General features: G+C 46.5%; 2 protein-coding genes and 1 pseudogene across 4 annotated transcripts in view; 2 read left to right on the top strand and 1 right to left on the bottom strand.

Annotated features, from left to right (window-relative positions):
* MYCL (MYCL proto-oncogene, bHLH transcription factor) overlaps positions 1–11,122 on the bottom strand; it is a 104,617-nt gene extending 93,495 nt beyond the window's left edge. The window contains exon 1 of the mRNA XM_070404808.1: positions 11,069–11,122. The gene's annotated coding sequence lies outside the window, so the exon portion shown is untranslated. The remainder of the gene's footprint in view (positions 1–11,068) is intronic.
* Positions 2,247–2,763, top strand: LOC139003223 (large ribosomal subunit protein uL24 pseudogene; annotated as a pseudogene).
* Positions 11,123–11,357: 235 nt separating the features above from the next.
* CAP1 (cyclase associated actin cytoskeleton regulatory protein 1) overlaps positions 11,358–14,679 on the top strand; it is a 30,831-nt gene continuing 27,509 nt past the window's right edge. For 2 of the 3 annotated variants that reach the window (XM_070404809.1, XM_070404811.1), the window contains exon 1: positions 11,358–11,462. The gene's annotated coding sequence lies outside the window, so the exon portion shown is untranslated. The remainder of the gene's footprint in view (positions 11,463–14,679) is intronic. The other variant, XM_070404810.1, reaches the window with a different exon arrangement.

The raw sequence follows: 14,679 nt of genomic DNA on the forward strand, positions 1-14,679 counted from the left end.
GAGGCCTGGTGCACAAAAATTTGTGCACTGGGGGGGGGGGGTCCCTCAGCCCGGCCTGTGCCCTCTCGCAGTCTGGGACCCTCAGGAGATAACGACCTGCTGGCTTAGGCCTGCTCCCGGGTGGCAGAGGGCAGGCTCAATCCCTAGGTGCAGCCCCTGGTCGGGCTCAGAGCAGGGCCGATTGGGGAGTTGGGGTGCCGCCCCCTGTCATGCACAGAGCAGGGTGGATCGGGAGGTTGCGATGCCACCCCTAGTCACACTCAGGGTAGGGCCAATTTGGGGGTTGGGGCACTGCCCCCTGTCACACTCAAGGCAGGGTCGATAGGGAGGTTGCGGCGCCACCCCCTGTCACGCACAGAGCAGGGCCAATCAGGGGGTTGGGGCGCCGCCCTCTATCACCCACAGAGCAGGGACGATCAGGGGGTTGGGGCGCCGCCACTGTCACACTCAGGGCAGGGCCGATGGGGAGGTTATGGCTATACCCCGTCACACACAGAGCAGGGCCGATCAGGGGGTTGGGGCGCTGCACCCTGTCACACACAGAGCTGCAGGGCGATCAGGGGGTTGGGGAGCTCCCCCCTATCAGGCACAGAGCAAGGCTGATCAGGGGGTTGGGGCGCCTTCCCCTGTCACGAACAGAGCAGGGCGGATAGGGAGGTTGTGGCCCCGTCCCCTGTCACACACAGAGCCGCAGGGAGATCAGGGGGTTTGGGCGCTGCCCCCTGTCACGCTGATCCCGGTGCCGGGAGGCCTTGCAGCTCCGCTGATCCCGGTGCTGGGAGGCCTCGCTGCTCCGCTGATTCCGGTGCTGGGAGGCATATTACCCTTTTACTATATAGGATAGAGGCCTGGTGCATGGGTGGGGGCTGGCTGGTTTGCCCTGAAGGGTGTCCTGGATCAAGGTGGGGGTCCCCACTGGGGAGCCTGGCCAGCCTGGATGAGAGGATGATGGCTGTTTGCAGCTGGTCACACCCCCTTCAGGGTGGGGGTCCCCTCTGGGGTGCCTGGCCAGCCTGGGTGAGGGGATGATGGCTGTTTGCAGCTGGTCACACCCCCTTCAGGATGGGGGTCCCCACTGGGGTCCCTGGCCAGTCTGGGTGAGGGGCTGAGGGCCGTTTTCAGGCTGGCGGGTGACTGAAGCTCCCAACCGCTCCCTTTTTTTTTTTTTTAATTCTGGGCCAGCTTTAGCTCTGAGGCTTGGCTCCAGCTCTGAGGCCTCGGCTGCTGAAAGCAGGTATCTGGTTTGTTTGGGTTCTATAATTGTAACACTGTTGTGGTCCTGCTCACTCCAGCTCTGAGATCCTGGCTGGCTGAAGGCAGGGATCTGCGTTTGTTCTATAATTGAAACAATGTTGCGGTCCTGCTGGCTGAAGCCCGGCTGGCTGAAAGCAGGTTTCTGGGGTTTTGTTTAGCTTCTATATTTGTAAAAATGTTTCTTAAACTGCAAGCTCAGAGGCCGGCAAGGCAGGCGGGGAACATTGGCTTCCTCCATCACTGAAGCAAGCAAGCCTTCTGTTCGCTTCAAGCTGCCTGGCTGCCGGCCGCCATCCTGGTTGGCAGTTAATTTGCATATCGCCCTGATTAGCTAATGGGAAGGGTAGCGGAGGTATGGCTAATTACCATGTTTCTCTATTATTAGATAGGATTGCCCAGGCTATTCAAATACTATCCTTCCTCTTAAATCAATGTTTTACCTTCCTTCTATATCTTATTACAATATACCACTAGTAAGAATTTTACTAATTAAGAGATTACTGTATGTCAAGGGTTATCATCACTCCATTTACCACCAACAATGGGATTCTCATTGCTGTCTGATCCAGTTCCAGAATCCCATCCTGAGACTTTTATTTCTAAGGTCACATCCACTATCAAATCTTTTAGACTTAATTTCCCCCAAAAGTATAGCCTGAGACAAGGGCATGCAAATAGGTTGGTTTGTTTGTTTTCAGAAGTGATCCCATGGAACATGAGTCAAAGAAGGGAAGAGTAAAATAGGCAAGCCAGGAAAGTCAGCCCAAGGATGAGGGATCTAGGAGGTTACTGCTTTGGACACATGGGGTTCTATTCCCCTGGAAATATTCTGAGGCCATGTAGAATGTGCTTTTCAATTGTCCAACCAAGGGAAGGAAGAGAGAAGTATATTCATTCATTGGCTCCTGCCTTCATTGGTGAAGGATTAACTCCGTTGCACTTTCAAGAGTTAGCACTTTCAGGAGCCAGACGGTCACCGTGAAGTCAACCCCTTCATGACCTCAGACTGCAGCAAAAACCGCAAACGCCTCTTCAAAGCCCCCTCGCACAAGTGCCGCAAGATCATGTCTTCCCTGCTCTCCAAGGAGCTGCGGCAGAAGTACAACGTCCGCTCCATGCCCATCCGCAAGGACGACGACGAGGTCCAGGTGGTTCGAGGACACTACAAAGGTCAGCAAATCGGCAAGGTGATCCAGGTATACAGAAAGAAATACGTCATCTACATCGAGCGGGTGCAGCGTGACAAGGCTAACGGCACAACTGTTCACGTGGGCATTCACCCCAGCAAGGTGGTTATCACCAGGCTAAAACTGGACAAAGATCAGAAAAAAATTCTTGAACACAAAGCCACATCTCGACAAGTTGGAACAGAGAAAGGCAAATATAAGGAAGAACTTATTGAGAAAATGCAGGAATAAATGTAACCTGTTGTGTAACCACAGTTTAGCTGTAGGTTTTTAGCCTAGTGTGCATTCCTTTAAAATTGTTCAAGATGTCTCTGGAATATTTTGTTTCCTCCCTGGTTTGTTATTGATATGTGGCTCGGTATATCTATTGTTGCTGTTTGGATTGATTTTATGAATAAAAACTGGAAATGTTAAAAAAAAAAAAAAAAAGAGCACTTTCAGGATGACACAAGGATCACATGGCTGTGTAAATTCCCATGGGCATCCTATGAGGTTAATTCCATGAGAGAAGCCCCGAGGCAAAAAGCAAGAGATATTTGGAGAAAACAGCTGAAGTTTTGGGCTGTCAGGTCATACCTGCATGCACCTGATAGCCACAGAAATGGCTGGAGTAGAAAGGTGGCCAACAGAAGTAAGAGACAACAACTTACAGGATGGAAAGTCTAGCCTATAGGATGCACTCTAAGTTCTGAACCAGGAACCAATGTGTGGTGGTGTTTTACTCAGAGCCAGAACAGATGGATCCCGGAAGAAAAAGGGTAAATGTGGAGTGGCAATTCTATTATACTTAATTGACTACTTTTAAATGTTTATCTTCGTGTCTTTGTGATTCTGAACATGGCTAATCATATGTTTTATTATCTTCTACTAGAGGACATGAAAATAGTTTCATTGGATTGGAAACTAAGGATGGCAGTTGACAATTTGGGCTTGTCATTTACCAATTTGGGCTTTCATGCCAGTAGGTAAATAGATTTAAAAGACAAAGGTGAATTCAGTGGTGTGCTAGAGCCAGCTCAAATAGGCTTACAAGAGTCAATTATGTGCATGTATTAGTTTCCTATTGTTTCTGTAACAAATTACCCCCATTTAGTGCTTAAGACAACACAAATTTATTACCTTACAGTTGTGCAGATCATCAGAAATCCAAAATGAGCTAAAATCAAGGTATCAACACAGCTGTGTTCCTTTTGAAGGCTCTAGGTGAAAATCTGTTCCTTGCCTTTTGCAGTTAGGGGCTACCCACATTCCTTGGTCATATCACAAAGACTTCTGCTTTCACAGTTACATTTCTTTTTAAAAAATATGTTTTTATTTATTTCAGAGAGGAAGGGAGGAGAGAGAGATAGAAACATCAATGATGAGAGAGAATCATTGATTGGCTGCCTCCTGCAGACCCTACATTGGGGATCAAGCCCACAGCCCAGGCAAATGCCCTGACCAGGATCAGAATCGTGACCTCCTGGTTCACACAGGTCATCGTTCAACCACTGAACCACATCAGCTGGGCTTACATCTCTTTTTCTGCCTCTGCCTCTCCTGCTTCCTTCTTTCCCTTATAAGGATACATGTGACTGCACTGGACGCACCTGGATAATGCAGGATGATCTGCCCATCTCAAAATCCTTAATTTAATTATATATGCAAAGTCCTTTTGCCATGTAAAGTAGCATATTCACAGGTTCCAGAGATTGGGATATGGACATCATTGGGGGACCATTATTTCACCCACTACAGTGCATTTTTCTCAACTCTATATTCAGTGACATAACATTGGTTGTTTAAAATTGGCTCTGGTGGTAATATTTACACTGCAGAAACTGACAAATTCTTCAAATCAGGGATTTTATCGCTGGAGAGCTTATTGTTAAATTTTACCTATCTCTGATTGTGATGATTGACTGGGATGAATGAGCCTATTATCAAGGCAAAAGAATTTTCATAATAGAGGAAGAGAGGATTATGGATATAATCCAGAGGATACCTAGGGCACCTCCTATTCTTGCCATGTTTAGTGAAGACAACTATGGGAATATCATACAGGCAGCACCACCAAAGTCTCTAGTCCCTCAAGAAAAAAGGTTTGGGTCACCTCTAGAAAACTTACTTATATGATTAAGTTCTAGTTAATGCAATATAAGTGGAAGTGATATATGCCACTTCTGGACCAGGGCCTTTAAAACAGTAGCATGTCTCCTTCATGCCCTCTTCCCATCACTATGACCCTGAGGAACTGAGGTGCTGGTTGAAGACCAAGAGAGTATGGAATGGGTAGTAGATATGTGAAGTCAAGACTATCAACCAAGGCCCTGACTGGTTTGGCTCAGTGGATAGAGCATTGGCCTGCGGACTGAAGGGTCCCAGGTTCGATTCCAGTCAAGGGCATGAAAACAAAACAAAAAAACAACAACAACAACAACAAAAAAGACTATCAACCAAGGCCAGGCAATCAGGTACAGAAAGGTTTCTGGCCATGTCAGTTTAACAGTTACACACTATATTTAATTTTCTCCTCCTTTCCTCCCCCTACCCCATATATGTAGAATGTGGTATATTGTGGTGGTTGACTTTAAAGTTGAATCCAGCCGTAACCAGTTTGGCTCAGTGGATAGAGCGTCGGCCTGCGGACTGAAAGGTCCTGGGTTCGATTCCGGTCAAGGGCATGTACCTTGGTTGCGGGCACATCCCCAGTGGAGGGTGTGCAGGAGGCAGCTGGTCGATGTTTCTCTCTCATCGATGTTTCTGACTCTCTATCCCTCTCCCTTTCTCTCTGTAAAAAAAAAAATCAATAAAATATATTTTAAAAAAATAAAGTTCAATCCATATACTGAAGAACATTGAAGCAGGATCATTGTGGAACTGAAGGAAGAATGAGCATTATTCAGCACTCCTGGACCTGAAGCTACATGATGTAATTAATGAGACTTCGGTTGATTCCTGTTTGGGAGTGGGGAATAAATGTAATGATGATATTTCAGGCGATAAAAGGTAGGTTATTTTAGTTAGGAGTCTTGTTTTGTTTCATTTTTTGAAGTGGAAGTATAGAAAGAAGGGTATATGTTGATGTTGCGCTGTCCCAGGGGTTTATTAATGTGGACTTGTATCATTCTTATTGGACACTCAGCATCTGCAGCCTCTTCATATATTTGGGCAATATCCCAAACAGAGAGAGAGTGCACACCTTATACTATCAAAGCTGACAATGCTCACTGTCACTTTCCTAGTATCACAGACCCAGCCAATCCCATCCTCTCTTTAGTTTGGGTTCCCTGAGACAAGTGAAGTGGGGAAGAGAGAAAAGTCAATACAGGGTTCATTAATGAGCAGGTTACTTCTGTGGACAACTGGGGGCTCAGTTCCTATGGGGACTTTCAGAAACAGTGTGAAATGAACACGTTGGAAATGTCCCTCTGAGGGATAAGGAAGCTGCAATATTTGTTGACTGTTGTTTCTGGCTATGAGACAGAAAGCAGGGTATGCTTTATGGAGTTCTTTAGAAAACTTAGACTTTCTAGTTTTAGATACTACACCTTCTCCTTCCTCTTTCCTTAACATGATGTGATGGCTTGGGCTACAATAGCCAACTTGTAACTATAAAAATAAGTAAAAAAAAACAAAAACTCACAAAAACCCCCTAGCCAGTTTGGCTCAGTGAGTAGAGCATCAGCCTGTGGACTAAAGGGTCTCGGGTTCGATTCCGGTCAAGGGCACATTACTGGGTTGTGGGCTCAATCCCCAGTAGGGGCCATGCAGGAGGCAGCAGCCGATCAATGATTCTCTCTCATAATTGATGTAGTGATGTTTCTATCTCTTTCTACCTCTCCCTTCCTCTCTGAAATCAATAAAAAATATTTAAAAAAAGAATAAGTCAAGCCCTAACCGGTTTGGCTCAGTGGATAGAGCGTCAGCCTGCGGACTGAAGGGTCCCAGGTTCAATTCTGGTCAAGGGCATGTACCTTGGTTGCGGGCACATCCCCAGTAGGGGGTGTGCAGGAGGCAGCTGATCGATGTTTCTCTCTCATAGATGTTTCTAACTCTCTATCCCTCTCCCTTCCTCTCTATAAAAAATCAATAGAATATATATTTTTTTAAAAAGAATAAGTCAAATGGAATCACAGAGATATCAACTCATATTACTGAGCCAGTAAAACTGCCCACCTCCATTCTTCTTGTATATGAAAAAAACTCCACTTTGTTTTAAATGTCTCCACAGTCAAGTTTTCTGTTATCCATCGCCAAAAGCATTCAAATTCCTAACTGATTTATCTAGTCTTACTTGCAGCCAAGGGCACAGGCCACAACTTGGAATCAAAAGGTAATGATATAAAGGAGTAGACACTGTGGGCAACCTTTCTTGTGATGGGGTAGTAGTGGCAGTGGTTATGGTGGCACCATCCATTGTGTTGATACTTCAGACTTTATTTTGCTTCCTGGTGGTCTTCACCAGGGACATAGACAATAGACTCTCTGTATTGAATAATAATTGTTACTATTCAATGAGTCAATGATTTTTGTAAATTTTCTCTCCTAATCACCATATCAGCCCTTCAAGATGGATATTAATATCCACTGACCTGACCAAGATTACACAATTAGCAAGTGGCAGAGTTGGGATGCAGGTTCAGGTCAGAGTGACACCAAATCCAGATCTTAACCACTGCATTATAGTGCCAATATTTATTTTGCCAACTTGTAATTTTTGGACTTGAGACCCTAACTCAGGCTGGATCCTGGGGCCACCCTAAGAGGGGAAGAAAGATGGGCTTGCATAGATTATTGTCTGTCATCAGCCCCTTCTGGCAGGGAGAGAGAGGATCCGCCCAAATGCAGGCAGGCTCTGAGCCAGGCTGCACAGATGCAGGCAATTCTCTGAGCCAGGCCGGGAAACATTCCAGATAAACCGCTAGACTTCTGTGTCTGAAACTCTGAGAGATAAGAATCTTGGAGACAAAGATAAGAATCTCAGAGACAAAGCTATTCCGCAGGCTTAGAAATGTGCTGAAATCTAGGCAAAACGAGAAAATGGCAAAGTACATGAAGACAGGGCATGTGTGAGAATCAATCAACTCTGTTGTCAATTTTTTTTTTTTAATTGATTTCAGAGAGGAAGGGAAAGGGAAAGAGATATAGAAACACCAATGATGAGAGATAATCATCAATTGGCTGCCTCCTACACACCCCACGCTGGGGATCAAGCCTGCAACCTGGGCATGTGCCCTGACTGGGAACTGAACCGTGACCTCCTAGTTCACAGGTCGACACTCAACCATTGAGCCACACTGGCCAAGCATCTGTTGTCATTTCTTGTTTGCAAAATGATTAACTGCACTCCTTTCTTTCTTTCTCTTCCCAAGGCTGGATTTGTAAGTCTAAGGATCAAAACCAATCCAGTCTTCCTCCCACCTTCCATTCACCCATGCTCCAAGTCTCAGAGCCACGTTGGCCCCACCACCCTTTTCATTTAGTTAACATTTTCCATAAATATCTATTGAGTATCATTTTTGAGCCAGAGAGGCAAGGACTCTCACTTCAAGGTACTTACAGAGAAAGAAGACATTACAAGATAATTGCACAAATAATTAATTAAGATTGTGAGACCTGCCAGGAAGGAAAAGCAGTATTCAATGGGAGTATATCCCTGGGGAACTAGATCTAGACTGAAGGCTCATTCAAATCATTCTCTTTCCATTTGTCTTACTCCTTATCCTCCTCCTCCTCACTGCTCCCTTTATAAGAATGGTGAAAAAAAAAAAAAAGAATGGTGTCTTTTGCATTGTCCTCTCCCCTGCATCCCCCTACCATAGCCTTGATTCAGGCCCTTGATACATTTTTGTATCTGTCTTCTAACAGGTTTCTCTACCCACCCCCTTTTTTTAACATGTTCTTATTGATTTCAGAGAGAGGGAGAGAGAGAGAGAGAAACATAGACTCATCATTTGGTTGCCTCCTGCATGTTCCCTACTGGGGATCAAGTCTGCAACCAGGGCATGTACCCTGACTGGTAATCAAACCGTGACCTCCTGTTTCATGGGTCGACACTCAACCACTGACCCACACCAGCCGAGCTCCCTACCCCTTTTTTTGCCCACTCAAGTCCATGCTTTGCATCACAGCTAGAGTTATATTTCTAAGTGAAATATGACCAGCTCTTCCTTGCTTTCACATTAAGGTTTTACCTCTCTTGCCTGGCACATTGCTCAGCCTCTTTTTTTTTTGCTTTATCTCCAATTTCTACAGGAAGCTCTTACTTCAGCCATCTCCACTATTACTTACTCATGTGTGCTCTGCAGTGTTCTTCCCATCTACCTCAGCTCAGTAAAGGACTATTCTGAATTCAAGGGTCTCACTGAGCATGTGCTCGATGAGAGCCCACCATGGGTGAGGTACTGCATAAGATCAGTGAAGAAGAAAAAGCTGGAAGCCAGTAGTCAGCCCTGTTCTGATGACTACTCCAGATGTAATACCTGTTTCCACAATAGACTGTAAGCTCCATTAGGGCAGTGAGAGGATCTGAATTATCCACTGCTGTGACTCTAGTTGTGCCTGGTACAAAGTAGCAGGGTGCCTAGCACAGAGGAAAAAGTCAATATTTTTTCCCCTGTGTATAAATGAATGAATGAATAAATAAAAGTGACAAACACTCTTAAATTGCCTCCCACTAGAATTGTAAATGCACATGTTTAGAGTCCTTAAAAGATTAGAAGTTTCCTAGGGGGAGGGATTGTGCCTTACTCATGCGTGCACTCTTTACAAAAAAAAAAATCACTTTTATAGAGTGGTTTCACATAGGTTATTTATTGCCTGTATCACACTGCAACCTTACAAATTTTTTTAAAAGATTTTTTAAAATTGATTTGAGAGAGAGAGGTAGAGAGAGAGAGAGAAATATCAATGTGAAAACGATACATTGATCGGCTGCCTTCTGCACGCCCACCACAAAGGATCAAGCCTGCAACCAGCATGTGCCCTGACCGGGAATTGAACCCTCAACCTTTTGGTGCACAGGATAAGCCCAACCAACTGAGCCACACCAGACAGGGCAACCTTATAAATTGTTGTCTCAATTTTATAGATGGAGAAACTTCCTTCCTTCCTTCTCCTTCTTGTTTCCTCATCTCTCCTTTTCCTCTAGGATGCATATGTGGTCTAGGTAATTCCTGTCTTTAATTGAGAAAGAGATTTATAAGGGCTAAATGTAAAGGTGATTACAATGAGAGCCAGGGAGGCTATTTGCCCTAGGTTGCACATATATGAAGCACTCATACAACCTTTTGATGTTACGTCTGAATAAAGTCAAAGTCTGTGTGTGCTTGTGTTTTCTTGTTAAATGTAAAAATGTACAATTTTTGTACAATATTTTGTCTTGTCATTTTTCTTGTAAACATACTAGGAGTCATAAAATTGGGAAGAGGCCCAGGTTCAAAGAAATTAGGTAACCTGATAAAAGCCTGACCCCTACTTAAGGGCCTAAGCCAGGACTAAAACCCAGGAAGTCTCCTCATCCAGAGAAGCAACACTGCCTCAACACTGCCCCAAATGATTTCAGTATGGTCTCTATATGGAGGTTAAGGGATTTAGAGTCAGGTAGATGTGTTCCTTTCAAAGGTAAAACAGTTACTTTGCAACCTTGGCAAATAATTCAGCTTCCTCATTTTAAAACTGAAGGCTATAATGGTACCTACCGCAGAGTGATCCTATTAGGATTAAATGAAAATGCATGCACTTGAAGCATTCAGTACAGGCCTGGCATGTAGTCAGCGCGTAATAAATGGTAGTTCTTATTATAAGAACTGTATTTGTTGAATGAATGACTGGCATATAACGCCTGCATTCAACTTGAAGCTTGGAACTATCACAGTCGCTCAACTGAAGGGACAGGAACTATATAGCACTGGCCAATTTTTGCTGGAAATAAATCTTTGTGGGAGGATAATCAATGGTTGGAAAATGTGAGCCTTGAGGCAACAAAGCTCTGATCCCTAGGTCCGAGCCAGGAAGACAAGCCTCCCCGGCGGGCTGCAGCCGCCGTGCAGAACCTCCCCTGAACTGAGTGGCAGCGGGCGGGGGACGCCCAGCCCGGGGTGAGGCTACTTCAGAAGCCGGGTTTTAGTGGAGTAGAGCAAGCAGTATCTCTTCTAATTCCGCTATCTTAGTCTCGGAAACCACACCCTGGGGGCTTGGAGGAAGGACTCCAAAACCGCGGGGCGGAGGCTTCCGCGAGGCCCCAGACCTGACCATCTATGGTCACAGAGCGCACCGAACTAACAGGAAGTGGCGCGAGCTTCCACCTTCCCAGTCGGGGCAGAGCGAGCGAGGCCGCAGCGGGCACGCCCAGGAGCCCGGGGCTGAGCCCACGCGCCCTCGTCCACCCTCTCCCCACACCCAGCCTCTGCAGGTCCCCCCAGAACACTGTCCAAGGCCAACGTCACAAACGGGGAAACCGAGGTACGCACGCCCCGAGAGAGGCGGAGCTTAGCCTTCATCGCCTCGCATAGTTGATGGCCGCCGAGAACTCCGCCCCTCAGAAAAACTACCCCTTGGTCCCTCCAAGACCCCTTCTGGACGGTTGTGAAAAGGGAGCGGCCGTTGCCAATGAGCCCATACTGGTAGGAGCATTACTCACTTACCTGTCCTCCTTCTCTGGAGGTGGAGCTTAGCCAGCAATTTCATCTCTTCATTGGTCCCGGCGTCTGCGGCCCCACAGTTAGATGGAGGCGTGGCCAGATAGGACACGCCCTTCGGGGGTCGCTCCCGCCCTGGGGGCGGGGCTGTTTTGCCTGTGCGCTCCTGGCTGGCGGGTAGACACCGGGGCGTGGTGAATAGGGGGTGGAGTCACGAGCGGGGCGGCCGGACTTCCTCCCCGCGCTCCTCCAGCCAGGCATTTCAGCTGGCCGTTCGTTTCCGGTGGGGGTGCCGCGCCCAGTGAGGGCCCGGAAGTGGGTCGCGCGAAGATTGCTGGGCGGTTCTTGCCGGAAGTGGAAAGCGGCTGTTCGCAGTCCGGAGGTGAAGCCGAGCTCTGAGGTGAGGGTTCGCGGTCGGGTAGGGACTGGGCTGCCTTCCGCGGCCCACTGGCCCCTGGCGTTGTTAATGGCCTATGTTCCTGGCCTATGTGCGCGTGGTGAACCCTGCCGAGGGGTCTGGGGCGGAGGCCCTGAGGCCGACCTGGTAACCTGGGCGCGGTCTCTTGAGGTGGGGCTGGGGTGACCAACTGAATTGGGCTCTCCCGGGGTGGCCTTTCCCTTGGATTTCGCAGTCCGGGTCATCAGCTTCAGCGGAGGCCTGATTCCTAAGATGCCCTAACTAAAAGGAACCTCCGAGACCTTAGTAGTCTTCCTTATCCCCATCTCGCCCCCATTGCACGGATGGGTAAATTGATCCCGGAAAGAACAGGCTGGTCTACGATCGTATAGCTAATGAGGGAAATAATTGGAATCATGACTTGAGTTCTTTGAATCCAAGCCCCAGATCCTTCCTACATTCTTTCCCCGAGAACCTGCCTCGGAACGGTTTTCCGGTTGGGTGTCCTCTCTTTGGCATCTGTCAGTTAAAGGGCACCAAGATAAAGGCTTCTTGGAACTTCTTATTTTTTGTTGTAATGCCGCGTGTTTGGGATGCCTGGGAAGTTTTTAAATGGAGAGAGGGGCAGGTCCTTGTATTTGCATTCGGATAGTCCTCCCTTCCTCCTAGTCAGTTGCTCTTATTCTGAAGTTAACTTTATTGAGGGTGTTGCATACTCCTGGTCCTGAAATCAGATGGCTGAGGTTAGGTCTTGCCCCACTGCTGAGTATCTGTGGCCATAGATGCCTTATTTAACTTCTTTGAGCCTCTTCCTCCCTCCCCTCCCCTCCCCCCCATCCTTTAGGTGGAGATCTCCACTCACCTCACAGAATTAAATTTAGAACAAATTGTGTTTATTCTGTCTCAGGCACCCTGCCACATCCAGGGAATGCAGTTTTGAAACAAAACCAGCTAGATCCTGCCATCAAGGAGCTAACTGTTTGCAGGGACGTTTGTTTAAGAAGTAATTATAAATGTGATGTGTTAGGAAAGAACACGGGATGCTATGGAAATATGTAACAAGGGGCTCAGGAAAATTCCTTCTGCAGAAGCAGTGTTTGAGATGAATTTTGAAGGATGAATAGGAATAAGCTCGATGAAGAGAGGATGGCAACCTTTTTAAGGCAGAAGTATCAGAACTGCCAGTTGAACTTCTTTGTAGGAATTCCTGTTCAAGTGAAAAACGGGACAGCCCATCACCAGTGATTTCTCGAGCCTTTAACATGTGTGAGGCACAGATTAAAGGAGGCACTTGGCCCTGGTGGCTAAGAATACAGTTCTCATAGAGTGGAGGAAGGGGCAGACAAGTAAAGCAGGGATGGTTTACAATGTTCAAGTGCACTGTGTGAGCACAAGGCTGAAAGGCAGTAAGAGGAGAAATCGCTGAGCCAGATTTCCAGGCTTTGAGGAGGAAATGGGAGGCTAAGTCTTGGAGATTTATTTAGCCATATGGTGAATCTGGAAAAGGAATTGGCATGCAAAGCATACAAAACCAAGGACATGGAGATCTGGACACGTGAAAGACCATGACTAGTTCAGTGTGACTAGAATTCTAGTAATGCTTGGAGAAGTGAAGGAAATGGGAAGTGGTGGGGGTCAAATATGAAGGACCTTGTAAACCATGTTAGGAAATATGGATCTGGCCCAACTGGAGTGGCTTAATGGTTGAGTGTCACCCTATGAACCAGGAGGTCATGGTTCAATTCCCAGTCAGGGCACATGCCTGGGTTGCAGGCTTGATCCCCACTGGGGAATGTACAGAGACAGCTGATCAATGATTCTCTCTCATCATTGATGTTGCTATCTTCTCTCCTTCTCCCTTCCTCTCTGAAATCAATATACATATTTAAAAAAAAAAAAAAAAACAACAATGTGGAATATGGATCTGACCCTGAAAGCTATGAGGAGGCTTTGAAGGCTTTTATGTAGGAAAATTATGTTGTCAGATTTATGTTTTATTATATTTATTTTTAAATATGCTTTTTAAAAATATATATATATATTTTGATTTTTTACAGAGAGGAAGGGAGAGGGATAGAGAGCTAGAAACATCGATGAGAGAGAAACATCCATCAACTGCCTCCTGCACACCCCCTACTGGGGATGTGCCTGCAACCAGGGTACATGCTCTTGACTGGAATGGAACCTGGGACCCTTCAGTCCGCAGGCCGACGCTCTATCCACTGAGCCAAACCGGTCAGGGCTAAATATGCTTTTATTGATTTTAGAAATGAAGGGAGAGGGAGAGAAGCACTGATGTGAGAGAAATATTAATTGGTTGCCTCCTGCATGGCCCGCCACCCCCAATCCCGCACTAGGGAGCTAGTCTGCAAGTTCGACATATGCCCTGACCGGGAATCGAGCCAGTGACCTTTTGGTGCATGGGATAGTGCTCAACAACTGAGCCACATAGGCCAGGGCAGATTTATGTTTTAGAAAGTTCAGTCTGTCAAATGGGAAGAGAAATGAGAGGAAGTAGACCAGTGTTTGGAAGCTGTTTCCATAATCATGATTTTAAATAGGGCAATGACAGTGGAAAGGAGAGGAGGAATCAGGCTTGAACAATGTTAAAAAGATGGAATCCATAGAGCTGGAGGCTGGTTGCTAATGGGAGTGAGGAAATAGGAGTAGTCTAGGACAGTGGTCGGCAAACTCATTAGTCAGCAGAGCCAAATGTCAACAGTACTTCTTCAAAATAGACTCTCCCAGGCCGAAAACTGACTTCTAAGCATGGGCCACAAAGTTTCAGTCGCACAGTGCGTGCACGCCCGCATGTGGTATTTTGTGGAAGAGCCACACTCAAGGGGCCAAAGAGCCGCATGTGGCTTGCGAGCCGCAGTTTGCCGACCACTGGTCTAGGGTGATTGCCTGGTTTTCTGGCTTAGGGAACTGGGTAGTACCATTCACCAAGATAGGTATTATGAGAGGGAAGGCTGGGTTGGGCAGGTGGCAGGGAAAGAAAATTAATTTTGGATATATTGAGTACAAGGTGTTTGCTGCACATCCAAGCAAAGATGTCTAGTAAGGTACTCAAATAGTGGAAACAGCAAGAGCAAGATGTGGAGGCAGGAGAGGCCATGAAGTACTGGAACCTGGAGTTTGTGGCAGAAGATAAGATCAGTAAAAAGGTAGATGCCTGCCAGGTTTTGAATGGCTTTTTTTTTTTAAATATATTTTATTG

The sequence above is a fragment of the Myotis yumanensis genome, unplaced genomic scaffold (assembly GCF_028538775.1).
Source record: "Myotis yumanensis isolate MYYU_CA2020_CCGP unplaced genomic scaffold, mMyoYum1.0.hap1 SCAF_2, whole genome shotgun sequence".
In the NCBI taxonomy this organism is placed as follows: Eukaryota; Metazoa; Chordata; class Mammalia; order Chiroptera; family Vespertilionidae; genus Myotis; species Myotis yumanensis.